Here is a 15,312-nt window from a genome sequence, read left to right as displayed (position 1 = left end):
TGGTCCACCGGGAACACATGACGGCAGCGAGAATGATGTAGAAGACAGTTGTATGAGGTGCAAGGCAGCCCTGCAAACCATGTCCACATGTTTTGGACATGCCCGGAGCTTAGAGGGTTCTGGCAAGGGTTCACGAGGGCAATGTCCAAGGTGCTTAACACACGGGCGGTGCCGAGTCCAGAGATAGCGATCTTTGGAGTGTCAGAAGAGCCGGGAGTTCAGGGGGCGAAAGAGGCCGACATCTTGGCCTTTGCCTCCCTAGTAGCCCGGAGACGGATTTTATTAATGTGGAGGGACTCGAAGCCCCCGAGTGTAGAGACTTGGGTTACCGACATGGCTGGGTTCATCAGCCGCGCAAAAAAAAAGTTTGCCTTAAGAGGGTCTACGCTAGGGTTCTCTTGGAGGTGGCAGCCGTTCGTCGACTTTCTCGGGGAAAATTAAAATGTTAGCAGCAGCAGCAATCCGTGGGGGTGGGGGGAGTGCTTCATTGGGATGGTGTGGGAAGACTGGGTCGTGTGGGGTAATGTCTATTTAATTGTTATTGTATAGTCTCTTTTTGCACTATGTTAATGTTCACTCTAGTTTGTTTTGTTATTATGGTTACTACTGTTTTATTATGAAAAATTCTGCACAACCTAAATAAAAATACTTTTAAAAAAAGACTAGCTGGTTGAAGGCATCCTTTTTAACCAGAATTGAGATAATTTCAATAATAAAACCATTTGCAAATGTGTGACATGAGCTCCATCTGCTGCTGGATATCATCAGTATGTTGTCTGCTGTTACTGAGTTAACACCATCAAAGAGACCTGGAGAGTATTATTTCTTCAAAATTCTCACTGTGGGTGGTTAGGAATCAGAAGTGATGTTACATTTCAATTGGCAAGATATCATCATACTTTGGCAAAGACAAAGAAAAAGAAAGACTCGCATTCAAAAAGCCCCTTTCACAACACAAAGCTTTTTACAGCCAATTAAGTACTTTCTTGGAAGCGTAATAACTGTTCGCCTTGCCACATCCCGGAAAAAATAATTTTTGAGAAAGGATACGCTATATTGTACGCAGCACAGTGGTTGGCACTGTTGCTTCACAGTGCCAGGAACCAGGTCCGGTTCCCGGTTCGATTCCCAGCTTGGGTCACTGTCTCTGCGGAGTCTGCACGTTCTCCCCACGTTTGCGTGGGTTTCCTCCGGGTGCTTCGGTTTCCTCCCCCAAAAGTCCCGAAAGACGTGCTTGTTGGGGGAATTTGGACATTCTAAATTCTCCCTCAGTGTACCCGAACAGGCGCCGGAGTGTGGGAACTAGGGGCTTTTCACAGTAACTTCATTGCAGTGTTAATGTAAGTCTGCTTTGACACTAATAAACATTATTATTATTAACAATCTCCCAGCAATGTGCTAATGGTCAGATCATTGCTTTCTGAGATATTGATAGAGGGATAATTATTGGCCAGGACACCGCAGATTATATCCCTGCTCTTCTTTCAGTGACACTGGATTTTTTAGTCTACCAGATGGTGAGCAGACTTGGGCTTGGCTTAACTAATTTTTTTTATAATCTTTATTGTCACAAGTAGGCTTACATCAACACTGCTTTGAAGTTACTGTGAAAAGCCCCTCGTCGTCACATTCCGGCGTCTGTTCGGGTGCACAGAGGGAGAATTCAGAATGTCCAATTCACCTAACAAGCACGTCTTTGGGGACTTGTGGGAGGAAACCGGAGCACCCGGAGGAAACCCACGTAGACACGGGGAGAACGTTCAGACTCCGCACAGGCAGCGACCCAAGCCGGGAATCGAACCTGGGACCCTGGAGCTGTGAAGCCACAGTGCTAACCACTGTGCTACCGTGCAGCCCCATCTCATCTCAGAGAGCGCAACACGTCTTCAGTGGAGTGTCAGCCTGGATTTTGTCTCTGGTCTTGGAACCCCACATTCCTGACTTAGAGACAAGAGTTCTGCCAACCGAGCCTCACTGACACCATCACACCTGATTTACAGTAAATACAAAAAGGATCCACCAAGCAACCTCATTAAAATTTGAAAGTTTTATTCTTGTGTTACTTAAACCTGAAACATTTTACCCCTGTTGGTGAGAGTTGAGAACTGCAGCTAACGATAGTGACTTTACAGATATACTTGAAGAATGGGATATTTTTCCTAAGATTTCATTTAAATATAAAGCAGACTGTGAGGTTGTCAGCTTTCACACCTTATTTGGCTAAAAACTATTTGTACACACTGACAGACTTGAATTTTTCACAGTATTGAATTTTAAAACTTATAGAAGTTTAAGTTTCACGGTGTTGAATATTTTAGATCTCTTATCCACGCAGAGATGACACTAGTTTATGTGTAACAGATTTATTGACAGTGCTTTAAAATGTCCACTCCACGCTTCAGCTCCGACTTCCAGCTCATCCTCCAGTTTTCCTCTCTTTCCTTGGAGTCCAAATCCAGCCTTGACCAATCAAGCACAGTGAGCATCAATTGCACACAGGCTCACATAATCAAACCCATAACAATTGAACACTACTGTTACCCCACCCTCAGCAAGTGCGCGGTCAATTCCAGCCCCACATGCCAAGGAGCCGCAACACAAGTGAATAGAAAAATCCTTTGGCCCTTGGCTGCCCTATCATTACAGTCACCAGGTGTGTAAGTTTAATTCCTGTTATTTATACCAAGAATTATCAGGAAATATGCAGTAACTACAACTGGATAAAAACAAGCTGATACCTACTACCCACTTTAATTCCCCACCCTCTACCCACACACACAAGACAGACAAACACAGAGGGGAGGGAGGGGTAAAAATAATAAGGATGCAGGTCAAAAGATAAGAGTCTTTGCTTCCAATGGTGGTTCTTTAGTATACATCAGCACATTCACTGATTGAAGTCTCGGGTAATGGCCATCTTTGCAGAGTCATTTTATTCAGGGTCCTTGTAGTTCAGAATTTGTTTTTTGTAGATCAGAAAAATGGCAGGCTTCCTGGAGAGATTATTTCAAATTGAGCCTTCAGCTCGAGGTTCATATTCAGGCCTATATCTTTCTGGAGAGACACTTTATTTCACATCAAACCTTGCTTTCAGCTCATGGTTTGATTTCCGCCCTTTGCGATCTCAAGAGTATGACATCCAGATTTACATAGATACATAGAAGATAGGAGCAGGAGGAGGCCTTTTGGCCCTTCGAGCCTGCTCCGCCATTCATCACGGCCCTGCCTGATCATCGAGCGCAACCTAATCCTGCTTTCTCCCCATAACTTTTGATCCCATTCTCCTCAAGTGCTATAACTAGCCGCCTCTTGAATATATTTGCTGGAGAGAGAGAGAGAGAGAGTCAGCCCTCACAGTGGCCTCTGGAAGAAAGTACTTTTGAAGAGAGTTTGGATCCAGGCTGCCAGAATCAAAAGTGACACGAAACCAAAAACTTGTGACTGAAAACATTCCAGTGGGCTCAGGTCCAATCACCACCTGTTACCGGGCAGAACACAGACTTTTGGGCTAATTCATCGGCCATCAGCCAAATTAATCAAACCGAGTCGTCACTGATGCAGTAAGCTTCCACGGAGGTTGGCAGAGTTACCATCATTGTGGGCATCACTGTCACATTCATGGAGCTGATCAATGCTCTCTAAGCCACAGCAGATTTGGAGCTGGGCTCCTCCATATCCTAAGCCAAGGGGCACAAGCGCACCATTTCATGATGCTTGATATCAACCTCCTTGAGCAGCCCGTGCCCTGAAAACCAGTCTGTGCGTGCTCTGCAGAGTATATAAAAATTCTCACCTCCCAGCTAGTATCCATGGCTTTCTATTCCCCCGTCCTCTACAACTGAATCCCATTCAGTCGTGCTTTCCACAGTCACACCAATTGGTGGCACATCTTCTTAAAGGCTGGCTTCCTCTTTCTGAAGTGATACTGACACGTTCTAAATGCCGAGAGGGACAGGGGTTAGATTTTAATGTGAAAGGAGAGCAAGGGATGGGGTAACTGCTGAAAACAACGGCAGTGTTCGCTACGCAGAGTTATACGAGTGTGATAAAAAGATACAAGAATGACTGGAAGAGGATACCGGGAAGGTACAATGTCTCGAGTGCGTCACTTTGCTACGACCGTGACACTCCCCGGCTTGTGACGGCTGGCATATTTCCTTCCAAAACTGGGCAGGCGGGCTTGACCTCAGGTCTGTGCTGCTGATGCAAGACGTGCACAAGAAGGGAGTGTGTTAGTGGCAGCCTTGTGACCTGTATGGAGAAGCTGCCTGACATGGAGATTGGTCGGCACGTGGTATGTTAGATACAGGAATGGAGATGTGAGGGATCCAATGGTGATGCGTGTGTAAGTATGAAGAGAAGACAGTGTAATTACGTGCAATGTAATGACTGCAGGAGGATGAGGGAGTATTGCAAGTCATGAGGCTCGACAAGAGAACAGTGCTCTTACCTTGACAACTCCGGTCAGATCATTGAACTTCTTTCAGTATTGCATGTGCTGGGAGCTAAACCTTCAGTACAGTATTAACTCCCTCTGCAATCTCTTCCAACTTATGGTGGTGGTTTCTTGAATGCTTTTTACCTCCTCTCAGTCCATGATAGCTACCAGGACCTCCAAGATAGCATCAGAGAGCATAGGTAGGTGCCTTCTCTGAACTTCTTCCACCCATTTCTGTATTCAGGAGTATTTTCCTGTTGTCTGCAACCAGAGTGCACCCCCCCCCCCCCCCCCCCCCCCCACTTTAAGAAATGTTGACTGCCGTTAAGTGACTTCAGTGCAGGTCTAACTTCTGGCATTCCCTCCTCAGTAGGTTAGGTAGCCAATAAATAACGGCGATAGTGATGGCTAATTACCCACCAAGTTCAAGGACCACATAAATAGCCATGTGGAGAAAGCCTTTGCCTCACCTCTCCCACCCAGCTAGCCTTTGCATTCATAGGAAGATACGTCTCTGGGCTTGAGTTTTTCTAAATCAAAGTTTGAACAACAAAACAAAGGCACCTTTGAGCAAAGACAGTTACTGAGTTTCTTCCCTTAGCCATTTCAGAGGAATACGTCCAAAGTCACATTGGCTATTGTGAACAGCTCACAAGATCATACCATGTGCAGGAGGGCAGATGGTTATCCACCCATCACATGGAGTTAGCATCTTTATTGAACAAATTGCTGGGAGTTTGAAGAAGACAAATCTGTGGGGGAGCTTGGTCAAGAGAAAGGTTGACGGATTCTTTATGTCAACTCAATGTTAAAATGTCAATCTGGCATACATTCCAATCAAACTGCTAGTTTTAATTCTCAATATCAAGGGATTTCTTTACAACAGAGTCAATGTACGGATTTTGGTGCCATCTTTTCTTTATTTATTTTTTAGATATTTTTATTCCAAATTTTTCAATAATTTTTACAAAACATTACAAAAAAGAGAATAATACAAAGAAAACAAAGCAATATATCAACAAAAACAAAAACTGTTGTCCCCTTTTACTCTCTCAGGTGCCCGTACCAAATGGCAAGGCGTTATTTTGTGCCAGTGTCCTGGTTGATTATTTCCACTGCAATCAAAGATCACAGATCTGGGGCTGGATTCTCCGGTCGGCGACGCCGAAATCGCGCTCGGCGATCGGTCGGAGAATCAAAGTTCCTGACCAAATCGGGGGCAGCACCTGCCTGAGGCTCGCACCCCGATGCTTCGCCCATGACCGGCCGAGTTCCCAACGGCGTCGGTCACGTGTAGTCTCATCTGTCAGGAACTCAGCATGGTGGCTGTAAACTCAGTCCAGTGCCACCACAGTCGGGGGAGGGCCGATCCACGGGCAGGGGGGACTTCATTAGGGGCTGGAGGCGCTGTGGGGAGATGGTCCAGGGTGCACGAGGGGCACTATTTTGCAGGCCGGGTCCGAGAGCAGCTGCCGCCATGTAGCACAGCACGACCGCTGCAGGCCCCAGCCGTGCGCATGCACAGCCATGGACCCGGCACTTCTCCGTATTGGCAGCTAGAGCCGGGTACTCTACGCTGCCGGCATGCTATCCCCCAGGAAAACGGGGCATCGGTGGCCGTTTTACAGCGCCGGCCTAGGGTTGCTGGCGCCCCGGGCAAGCTAAACTTCGGCGCCCTTCGGGGGGGGGGCCGGGGGGGGGCGGGGGGGTGGGGCCGAGGCTGGGGGGGGCAGAGCCTGAGACGGGGGGGGGGCGAGGAGGGGGGGGCGGGCCTGAGGCGGGGGGGTGGGGCCGAGGCTGGGGGGGGGGGCCGAGGCGGGGGGGGTGGGGCCGAGGCGGGGGGGGCCGAGGCGGGGGGGGGTGGGGCCGAGGCGGGGGGGGTGGGGCTGAGGCGGGGGGGGTGGGGCCGAGGCGGGGGGGGCCGAGCCCGAGGTGGGGGGGGGGCGAGGCGGGGGGAGGTGGGGCCGAGGCGGGGGGGGCCGAGGCGGGGGGGGCCGAGGCGGGGGGGGGGCCGAGCAGGGGGGGTGGGGCCGAGGCGGGGGGGGTGGGGCCGAGGCAGGGGGGGGGGCGGGCCCGAGGCGGGGAGGCCCGAGGCGGGGGGGGGGCCGAGGCGGGGGGGGCCGAGGCGGGGGGGGCGGACCCGAGGCGGGGGGGGCCGAGGCGGGGGGGGCGTGCCCGAGGCGTGGGGGGCGGGCCCGAGGCACGGGGGCGGGGCCGAGGGGCGGGGGCGGGGCCGAGGGGGGGGGCGGACGGAGGGCGGCCGGAGGGTGGCGGGAGGGGGGGGGCGGAGGGGGCCGCCCTGGGGGAGGGCGGCCACCGCGCATGCGCTGGTTGGCACCGGCCCAACTGCGCATGCGTGGGACCCGAGTCTCTGGCGCCCCCTAGCACATGGCGCCCCGGGCGACTGCCTGAGTTGCCGGTGCCTTGGGCCGGCCCTGCCGTTTTACACTGTTCCGCGTGGGGACACAGCCCCAGAATCAGAGAATCCAACCCCTGGTCATTTATCACTTTGCTGTTTGTTGGATCTACCTTTGTGCAACATGGATGCCACATTTCCAACACTGCAACAGTGACCACACTTCAAAAGTACTTCATTACTCTGTAATGTCCTGAGGTTGTGAAAAGCACGATGTAAACATAGATATGCGGCGGGATTCTGCGTAAGTGTTGACGTCGAGGCAGGATTCGTGGATTTCCCGACAGCAAAACTGGCACAGCACCTAGACCGATTAAGCGAATGTTAAGGGGCTAGCGACAGCGACACGTGGAAGACAATCGATTCCCATCAGAAACGGTGTCGGATTCGCAATGGACACTTAGGAAGCAGACAAGTTGCAGCCGCATATACACACTTCATTCCCCACACACACCATCCCAGCCAACAAGGTGGCACTGGTTGTGCTGGTGCACGCCCATCCTGCTAATGGGGCGGTTGGGGCCAGAGGGCACCTCGGGGGCTGGCTTGGGGGGGTGGGGGGAAACCCATACTACCTTTGGCCCTAAGTTCACAGTGGGCAGTCAGCGGCGTGCGTCGCTGCATGGCTGCCTTGCAGGCCGTGACAATGGTGTTCTACGCCCATACACCCCGACCCCACAGCCCACCTCCTGGCCACCCCCCGCTCCTCAGGCATATTAACTATCATCTGCACCTGTGGATTATGGGAGAAGAATCAGACGCTGCTCCCACTCTTAATTACCGCCAAGTCAGCTGTGCGGAGTAAGGATGGGGGCAGGTTTGATTGTGATGCCCCTGCAGACAATCAGCCAACTGGCATATGCTGAATGTCCACTTGAACAAGGTGTCCCAGAGCCCTAATAGTAGGAGTTAACAACTTCAGAAGCAGAGGATGTAGAGCAGAGGAGATTGACAACTTTACAAAACATCGATTCTGGAGAACTTCTGCAGGATGAGTGTGATGCTCTGTGGAAGAGAGAATCTTTCAGTTATTAGAAAGATGTTGATTTTTGAAAGAATCACTCCTCTAAGACGTATGTCTCCAAAGCAGAGCTACATCAACATGAACACTTTTCGGTTAAGGTAGATGCCCCATTCACTCGCCTAGTACCATCTCGAAGACAGGCACACTGGCCACCAGCTGAAGCATTTATAAGTCTGATGAAGAGATTCATCCTGAAACGTTAAACTGCTTTTCTCTTTCAGATGTTGACTGACATGCCGCTCATTTGCTTTGTGCTTTTTCCCTGAAAACTCCAGCCATTTTGTTTATCGCTCTTATTGGAACAATAAAATCTCACGATACGGAATGACAGAACAGGTACTACAACCCTTTGAGATCCCTGCCTTCCTCCAATTCTGGTCTCCTGAGATTTTAATTGCTCCACCCATTGGTGGCCCTGCTTTGAGCTGCCTTGATCCTACTAAGCTCTGGAATTCCTCCCTTAAACCTTTCCCACCTCTCTATCCCTCTCTCCCCTTCCACAATAATATTAAAAACTCATACATCTTTGGTTGAACTTTTGGTCTTCTTTCTCGATGTCACCATCGATGGATCAGTCTCAAAAAATGTCACTATCGATGGCTCAGTCTCAAAAAATATAAATCCCCGACGATGTCCAGGGCGTTGATCTCACTGATTCTGAAGCAGGATAAGGACCCCCTTCAGTGCGGGTGGTATAGACCGATTTCGCTCCTCAATGTGGATGCGAAACTGCTGGCCAAGATATTGGCCAGGAGGGTGGAGGACGTGGTGCCATAGGTCATACACGAGGATCAAATGGGTTTTGTGAAGGGGAGGCAGTTGAATGTTAATGTACGGAGGCTTCTCAATGTCATAATGATGCCGGCGGTGGATGGGGAGGCGGAGATAGTGGCGTCGATGGACGCGGAGAAGGCCTTTGATAGGGTGGAGTGGGGTTATCTTTGGGAGGTTTTGAAAAGGTTCGGGTTTGGTGAGGGATTTATTAGGTGGGTGAGGCTGCTGTATGAAGCCCCGGTAGGGCGAGTGTGGTTACGAATGGGAGGAGGTCGGAGAATTTTCGACTGGACGAGGCAGAGGTGCTCCCTGTCTCCCCTGCTGTTTGCGCTGGCGATCGAACCCCTGGCCATGGCACTGAGGAGTCGAGGAACTGGAGGGGGATAGTGCCGGGGCGAGGGGAGGGGGAGGGAGGAGCATCGGCTGTCGCGGATGATTTATTGTTGTATGTGGCAGGCCTGGTGGGGGGGATGCCGAAGGTGATGAGGATTCTTGGGGAGTTCGTGGGACTTCTCCAGGTATAAGCTCAACGTGGGGAAGAGTGAGCTGTTCGTGGTGCATCCTGGGGACCAGGAGAGAGGGATTGGGGAGCTCCCGCTGAAAAGGGCGGAGAGGAGTTTCAGATACCTGGGGGTCCAAATAGCCAGGAGCTGGGGGGGCCCTGCACAGGCTCAACTTCACGAAGCTGGTGGAGCAGATGGAGGAGGAGTTTAGGAGGTGGGATGTGTTGCCACTCTCATTAGCGGGCAGGATCCAGTCGGTCAAAATGACGGTGCTACCGAGGTTTCTGTTCCTCTTCCAGTGCCTCCCTATCATGATTCCGAAGGCTTTTTTCAGGCGGGTCAATAGGAGTGTTATGGGATTTGTGTGGGCGCAGAAGACCCCGAGGGTGAGGAGGGTGTTCCTGGAGCGAGGCAGGGAGGTGGGGGGGGGTTGGCGCTGCCCAACCTATATGGGTACTACTGGGCCGCCAACGTGGCGATGATATGTAGGTGGGTGAAGGAGGGGGAGGGGGCTGCATGGAAGAGGATGGCGGCGGTGCCCTGTGTGGGCACGAGACTAGAGGCGCTAGTGACGCCCCCCCCAACAAGATATACTACGAGTCCGGTGGTGGTGGCTACCCTCAAAATTTGGGGGCAGTGGAGGCGGCATGGGGGAAGGTGAAGGCTTCAATCTGTTCCCGATACGGGGGAACCACCGGTTTATACCAGGGAGGATGGGCGGAGGGTATTTGAGCTGGCACAGGGCAGGTATCAGGCAGATGGGGGACCTCTTTCTCGACGGGAAGTTTGCGACCTTGGAGGAGTTGGAGGGAAGGTTGGGCCTCCCCCCAGGGTATACCTTCAGATACATGCAGATTAGGGCGTTTGTTAGGCAGCAGGTGGCAGAGTTTCCACTGTTGCCGCTAAGGGGGGTTCAGGGCAGGGTTCTCTCGGGGACGTGGGTCGGTGAGGGGAGGATCTCGGCAATCTACCAAGTGATGCAGGAGGGGGAGGAGGCCTACTGAAGGATAAGTGGGAGGAGGAGCTGGGAGCAGATTGAGGAGGGAACGAGGGTGGATGCCCTGGGGAGGGTGAATTCCTCCTCCTCCTGCACGAGGCTTAGTTTAATTCAACTAAAGGTGCTGCATAGGGCGCACATGACTGGGGCAAGGCTGAGCCGGTTCTTTGGGGGAAGAGGACAGGTGTGTCAGGTGCTCGGGGAGCCCAGCAAATCACACCCACATGTTTTGGACGTGCCCTGCGCTGGAGGGCTTTTGGAGGGGCGTTGCGGAGACGTTGTCAAGGGTTCCAGGGTGGAGCTGTGTTGGGGGCTCGCAATATTTGGGGTAGCAGTGGAGCCGGGAGTGCAGGAGGCGAAAGAGGCCGGTATTCTGGCCTTTGTGTCCCTGGTAGCCCGGTGCAGGATTCTTTCGCAGTGGAAGGATACAAGGCCCCCGAGCGCGGAATCCTGGATCAATGATATAGCGGGGTTTATCAAACTGGAGAGGGTCAAGTTTGCCCTAAGGGTGTCGGTGCAAGGGTTCTTCCGGCGGTGGCAGCCGTTTCTAGGCTTCCTGATGGAGCATTAGGGGGCGGTCAACTTCAGCAGCAACCCGGGGGGGGGGGGGGGGGGGGGGGTTCTTTTTTCTCTACTGGGTATGTGTATTTGTTTCCATGTTAATTAATTATTGCTGTTAATTTATTGCTTCTGTATTTGGTGGGGGGGGGTTATTGTTTTTTCTCTTTTCTTCTGTTTTGTTGGTTAAAATCTGTTGAAAATTTGAATAAAAATTATTTAAAAAAAATAAAAATAAAAATTGGCTTTGTGTCTTTTGAAGCACCTGGAGAGCATTTTGTCTGCTAAAGACACCATGTCCGGGATTCTCTGATCCCGCACCGGGTCGGAGAATCGGCAGTGGCGGCATGAGAATCGCGCCACGCCGCTCCCACACCAGGCTGCCGATTCTCCGGCACCGGAGAATTGGCGTCAACGGCGCCCGCGGGGTCGCTGCCACGCCGGCTAGGGGCCATTGAAAGCGCCGCCCCCCCCCCCCCCCCCCCGTGATTCTCCATGCTCGACGGGCCGAGTGCCCGCCGAGTTTCGGCGGGTCCATCTGCCGTCGTTTACAACAGGTCCGACCCCGGCGGGACCTTGGAGTTCTTGCTGTGGGGGTATCCGACTCCTGGGGGGGCCTCCACGGTGGCCTGGCCCGCAATCGGGGTCTACCAATCGGCAGGCGGGCTAATTCCGGGGGGGGGGTGCGGGACCTATGTTCCTCCGTGCCGGGCCCCTGTAGGGCTCCGCTTTATTGCCCGGGGGCCAGTGCGGAGATGGGAACCCACTGGCATGCGCGGACCCGTGCCAGCCGTGGCGCACACGCGCAGACCCGTGCCAGCCGTGGCGCACACGCGCAGACCCGTGCCGGCTTTCAGCGCCGGAGCAGTGCACAGCAGTCCGGCCATACTAGCCCCCTTGGAAGGGGTGAATGCCTGAGCCTGGAGGCCCGTTGACGCCAGCGTCATTCATGCCGGTTTTGACGCCGGCGTCAACACTTGGCCGAGATTTCGGAGAATCCCGGCCCACATTAGTTACAAACATACAAAATAAGAGCAGTAGGCCATTCTGCCCCTCAAGCCTGTTCCGCCATTCAATAAGATCATGGCTGATCGGTCGGTTTCTAATTCCACATTCCTATCTACCCCTGATAACCTTTGATTCCTTTGTGAAGAGAAATGTATCCACTTCCACCTTAAAAATATTCAGTGACCCCGTTTCCACCACCTTCTGAGGCAGTGAGTGCAAGTCGCACAACCCTCAGAAAAATTCCTCCTCATCTCTGTCGGCCCCTAATCTTAAGAGAGTAACCCCCCCTAGTTTTGGACTCGCCCAATCTTTTCCACATCCTCCTTGTCCAAGATTATCATAGATTATCTTGGAATTTACAGTGTAGAAGGAGGCCATTCGGCCCATCGAGTCTGCATCGGCTCTTGGAAAGAGCACCCTACCCAAGGTCAACACCTCCACCCTATCCCCATAACCCAGTAACCCCACCCAACACTAAGGGCAATTTTGGACACGAAGGGCAATTTATCATGGCCAATCCACCTAACCTGCACATCTTTGGACTGTGGGAGGAAACCGGAGCACCCGGAGGAAACCCACACACACACGGGGAGGATGTGCAGACTCCGCACAGACAGTGACCCAAGCCGGAATCGAACCTGGGACCCTGGAGCTGTGAAGCAATTGTGCTATCCACAATGCTACCGTGCTACCCTTCTAAACTTCAATCAAGTCACCCCCTCACCCTTCCAAACTGCAGTGGAAACAAGCCCGGTCTGTCGGAAGACATTCCAGTATCAAACCTCCTTTGAAAAGGGTGCAGCTTCACCAGTGCCCTGTATAACTGAAGCATAACAACATCCTTACTTTTATGTTCAATCCCTCTGGTAATAAAAGGCTAGCTCTGGGACTCCCCCACAAGGGGGGGGGGGGGGGGGTGGAATGGCCAGCTCCTGTCCCTGTACACACTCCAAATCTATCAAGTGACACAGTCTACTGGCTAATAACAGGGTGAATCAAATGGAGTTAACGGTGCTGGACTGCATCGCATCGGTTTGTGTTTTATGTTTCTGAGGGGAATCGCTACAAGTCATGCACACAGAACAGGACTAACATTTGAAAAGTCAGCGTTGTTTGCAAAAGCTTCATTCCACTTTCACAAGAGGAATTAGATCAAAGCCTCATGTGGGACTGAACCTGTGCTGCTTTTAGTCATGTTTAACATTAGAGTGTTCAAACAAAGGACAGGAATGGTGATCAGAGATTGATTTATTCCTGGAGTGAGTGTTGACAATCCGGTTGGCAGACTCGCCTCCTTTCGATGGAACAGCATCATTTCAGAATGTGTGGCCGTCCCATTCTGAGCGTTTGCTTGAAGATTACAGAGTCACTATTATCTTGGGCTCATGAAAGAACATGTTGAGAGAGAAGTCAAGCTTGTTTGACTCTCGATTCCCTTTTTACACAAACACTACATTCCAAGTGCCACGGAATATCACTGCGATCCCAAATTAATTTGCCACGGCAATAAGACGCGGCAATGGAGGAGAAAATTGCGAAGAGGAGACACCAGACATGAGCTGCAAAGCCCCATGTAGTCGAAGAGCTCGCTGCCACCCAGTCTGACACAGAGAGAAATGGACATTTCAGTCAGGTACAGAAGCTGCTAAGAGTCTAAAATTGTGGTTGGGGGGGGGGGGGGGGGGGGGAAGGTCAATAAATCTAACTGAAAGAGAAAGACTTTACAAAGTTTTAAGATAACTTTTGTTTTTACCTGTCACAAATAATTGTGTTTGAAGAGCTTCAGGGCAATCCAGGTCCACAGACGAAAGGCAGTTTGTTGCAAAAAAAAAATTGGCTGATCAAAAATAAAATCCTTCCAATTGAGGTTGGTAAGAAAAAAAAGAAAGAGAAAAAAAAAAGTGGGTGCTGGGCTGGACTTGCTTTAGTTGGTATCCAGTAGGAAGTGGGAGTGAATGCTGGGCAACACATGAATAAAGACTGCCTGCCCTGGGTTGGCCATCATGTGATGGCCAATTAGCAGCAGACAGTGCGTTTGATTTGCCACTGGGGCTGGCAGGACCGAGGATGATGGATTAGATGGAGTTACACTGGGACTGCTGAGGAACAAATAGCTCTCCAAAGAAGCTCATTCCTCGGCAAACTGAGAGCTTGGCAGTTAGCAGAGTCGGACGCAACTGTGAAATGTTAAGCCTTAGCAGACAGCCCAAAGTTTTTTTTTTAAAACTTTTTTTTAAATTTCTGAGTTGGAAGGATGTTTGCTGCAGATGTGCTTAATTGCTTCGAAAGTTTTCCCTCCTGAGCTCTCAGTGAAGCAGTGGAGAGGAAGGGAAGCAATATAAGTGAATGAGCAAGTTCACTCCCAGAACTCCAGAGGGAGAGGGAGCCAGCCATTCCAAACTTTTTTCAAAATTCATTTATGGGATGTGGGCAGCGCTGGCTAGGCCCAGCATTTATTGTCCATCCCTAATTGCCCCTTGAGGAGGTGGTGGCGAGCTGTCTTCTTGAACCGCTGCAAGTCCATGTGGTGTAGGTACACCTACCTTGCTGTTAGGAAGGGAGTTTGAGGATTTTGACCCAGTGACAGTGAAGGAACGCCATTATATTTCTGAAGGAGCTACGCTCGGAAAGCTCGTGATTCCAAATAAACCTGTTGCACTTTAAGCTGGTGTAAGACTTCTTGCTATCATATTTCCAAGTCAGGATGCTGAGTGGCATGGAGGGGAATTTCCAGGTGTTGGTGTTCCCATGTGTCTGCTGCCCTTGTCCTTCTAGATGGTAGCAATCGTGGGTTTGGGAGGTGCTTCCCAAAGGAACCTTGATGAGTTCTTGCAGTGCATCTTATGAAACAAGGCCCAATCATGAGCAAGCGCAAAGTACCTATAACTAGTCCTGGCCAGTCAAAACAGCCACCTCTCCAGGTCAGCATCTTCCCCGGAGGGTGCATCAGAAAAATCACTCTCTTGATGCAATATGTGGATGGTCCAACTAGGGAAGGGGCAGTACTGGATCTGGTATGAGGGAATGAGTCTGGACAGGTGGTTGAGATTTCAGTTGGGGAACATTTTGGGAGTAGTGACGACAGTTCTGTAATTTGTAGCATATTTTTGGATAGGATGAGGGTAACCCTCGCGTTAAGGTGATTAACTGGGGAAAGGCAAATTACGATAACATTAGACAAGAATTGAAGAATTTGATTTGGGTGCAGCTGTTGGATAGTAAATCAACATTAGACATGTGGGAGTCTTTCGAGCGACAGTTGATTACAATTCAGGAATGTCACGTTCCTGAGCGAACAAAGGATAAGTATCGGAAGTTTAGGGAGCCTTGGATAACGAGACATATTGTGAACCTCGGCGAAAAGAAAAAGGAGACTTTTGTACGGTCTAGAAGGGTGGGGACAGTTGAAACCCTTGAGGAGTATAAAGAAAGTAGGAAGGTACTGAAACGGGAAATTAGGAGGGCTAGGAGGGGTCATGAAACGTCCTTGGCAAGTTGGATTATGGTGGATCCCAAAGTCTTTTATTCATATATAAAATGCAAGAGGGTGGCCAGAGAAAGGATTGGACCACTTAAGGACAGTGGGGCAAATCT

At 51.2% G+C, this 15,312-nt stretch overlaps 1 protein-coding gene across 1 annotated transcript in view; it reads right to left on the bottom strand.

Moving 5' to 3' along the window:
• The window catches only part of oca2 (oculocutaneous albinism II), a 559,961-nt gene extending 546,367 nt beyond the window's left edge, over nt 1–13,594 (bottom strand). Inside the window, exon 1 of the mRNA XM_038818856.1 lies at nt 13,472–13,594. The gene's annotated coding sequence lies outside the window, so the exon portion shown is untranslated. The remainder of the gene's footprint in view (nt 1–13,471) is intronic.
• Between the last annotated feature and the right edge of the window lie 1,718 nt (nt 13,595–15,312).

The sequence above is a fragment of the Scyliorhinus canicula genome, chromosome 14 (genome assembly GCF_902713615.1).
Source record: "Scyliorhinus canicula chromosome 14, sScyCan1.1, whole genome shotgun sequence".
In the NCBI taxonomy this organism is placed as follows: domain Eukaryota; kingdom Metazoa; phylum Chordata; class Chondrichthyes; order Carcharhiniformes; family Scyliorhinidae; genus Scyliorhinus; species Scyliorhinus canicula.
Note: the sequence above shows the minus strand (reverse complement) of the source record. Positions and strands in the feature narration are given on the sequence as shown.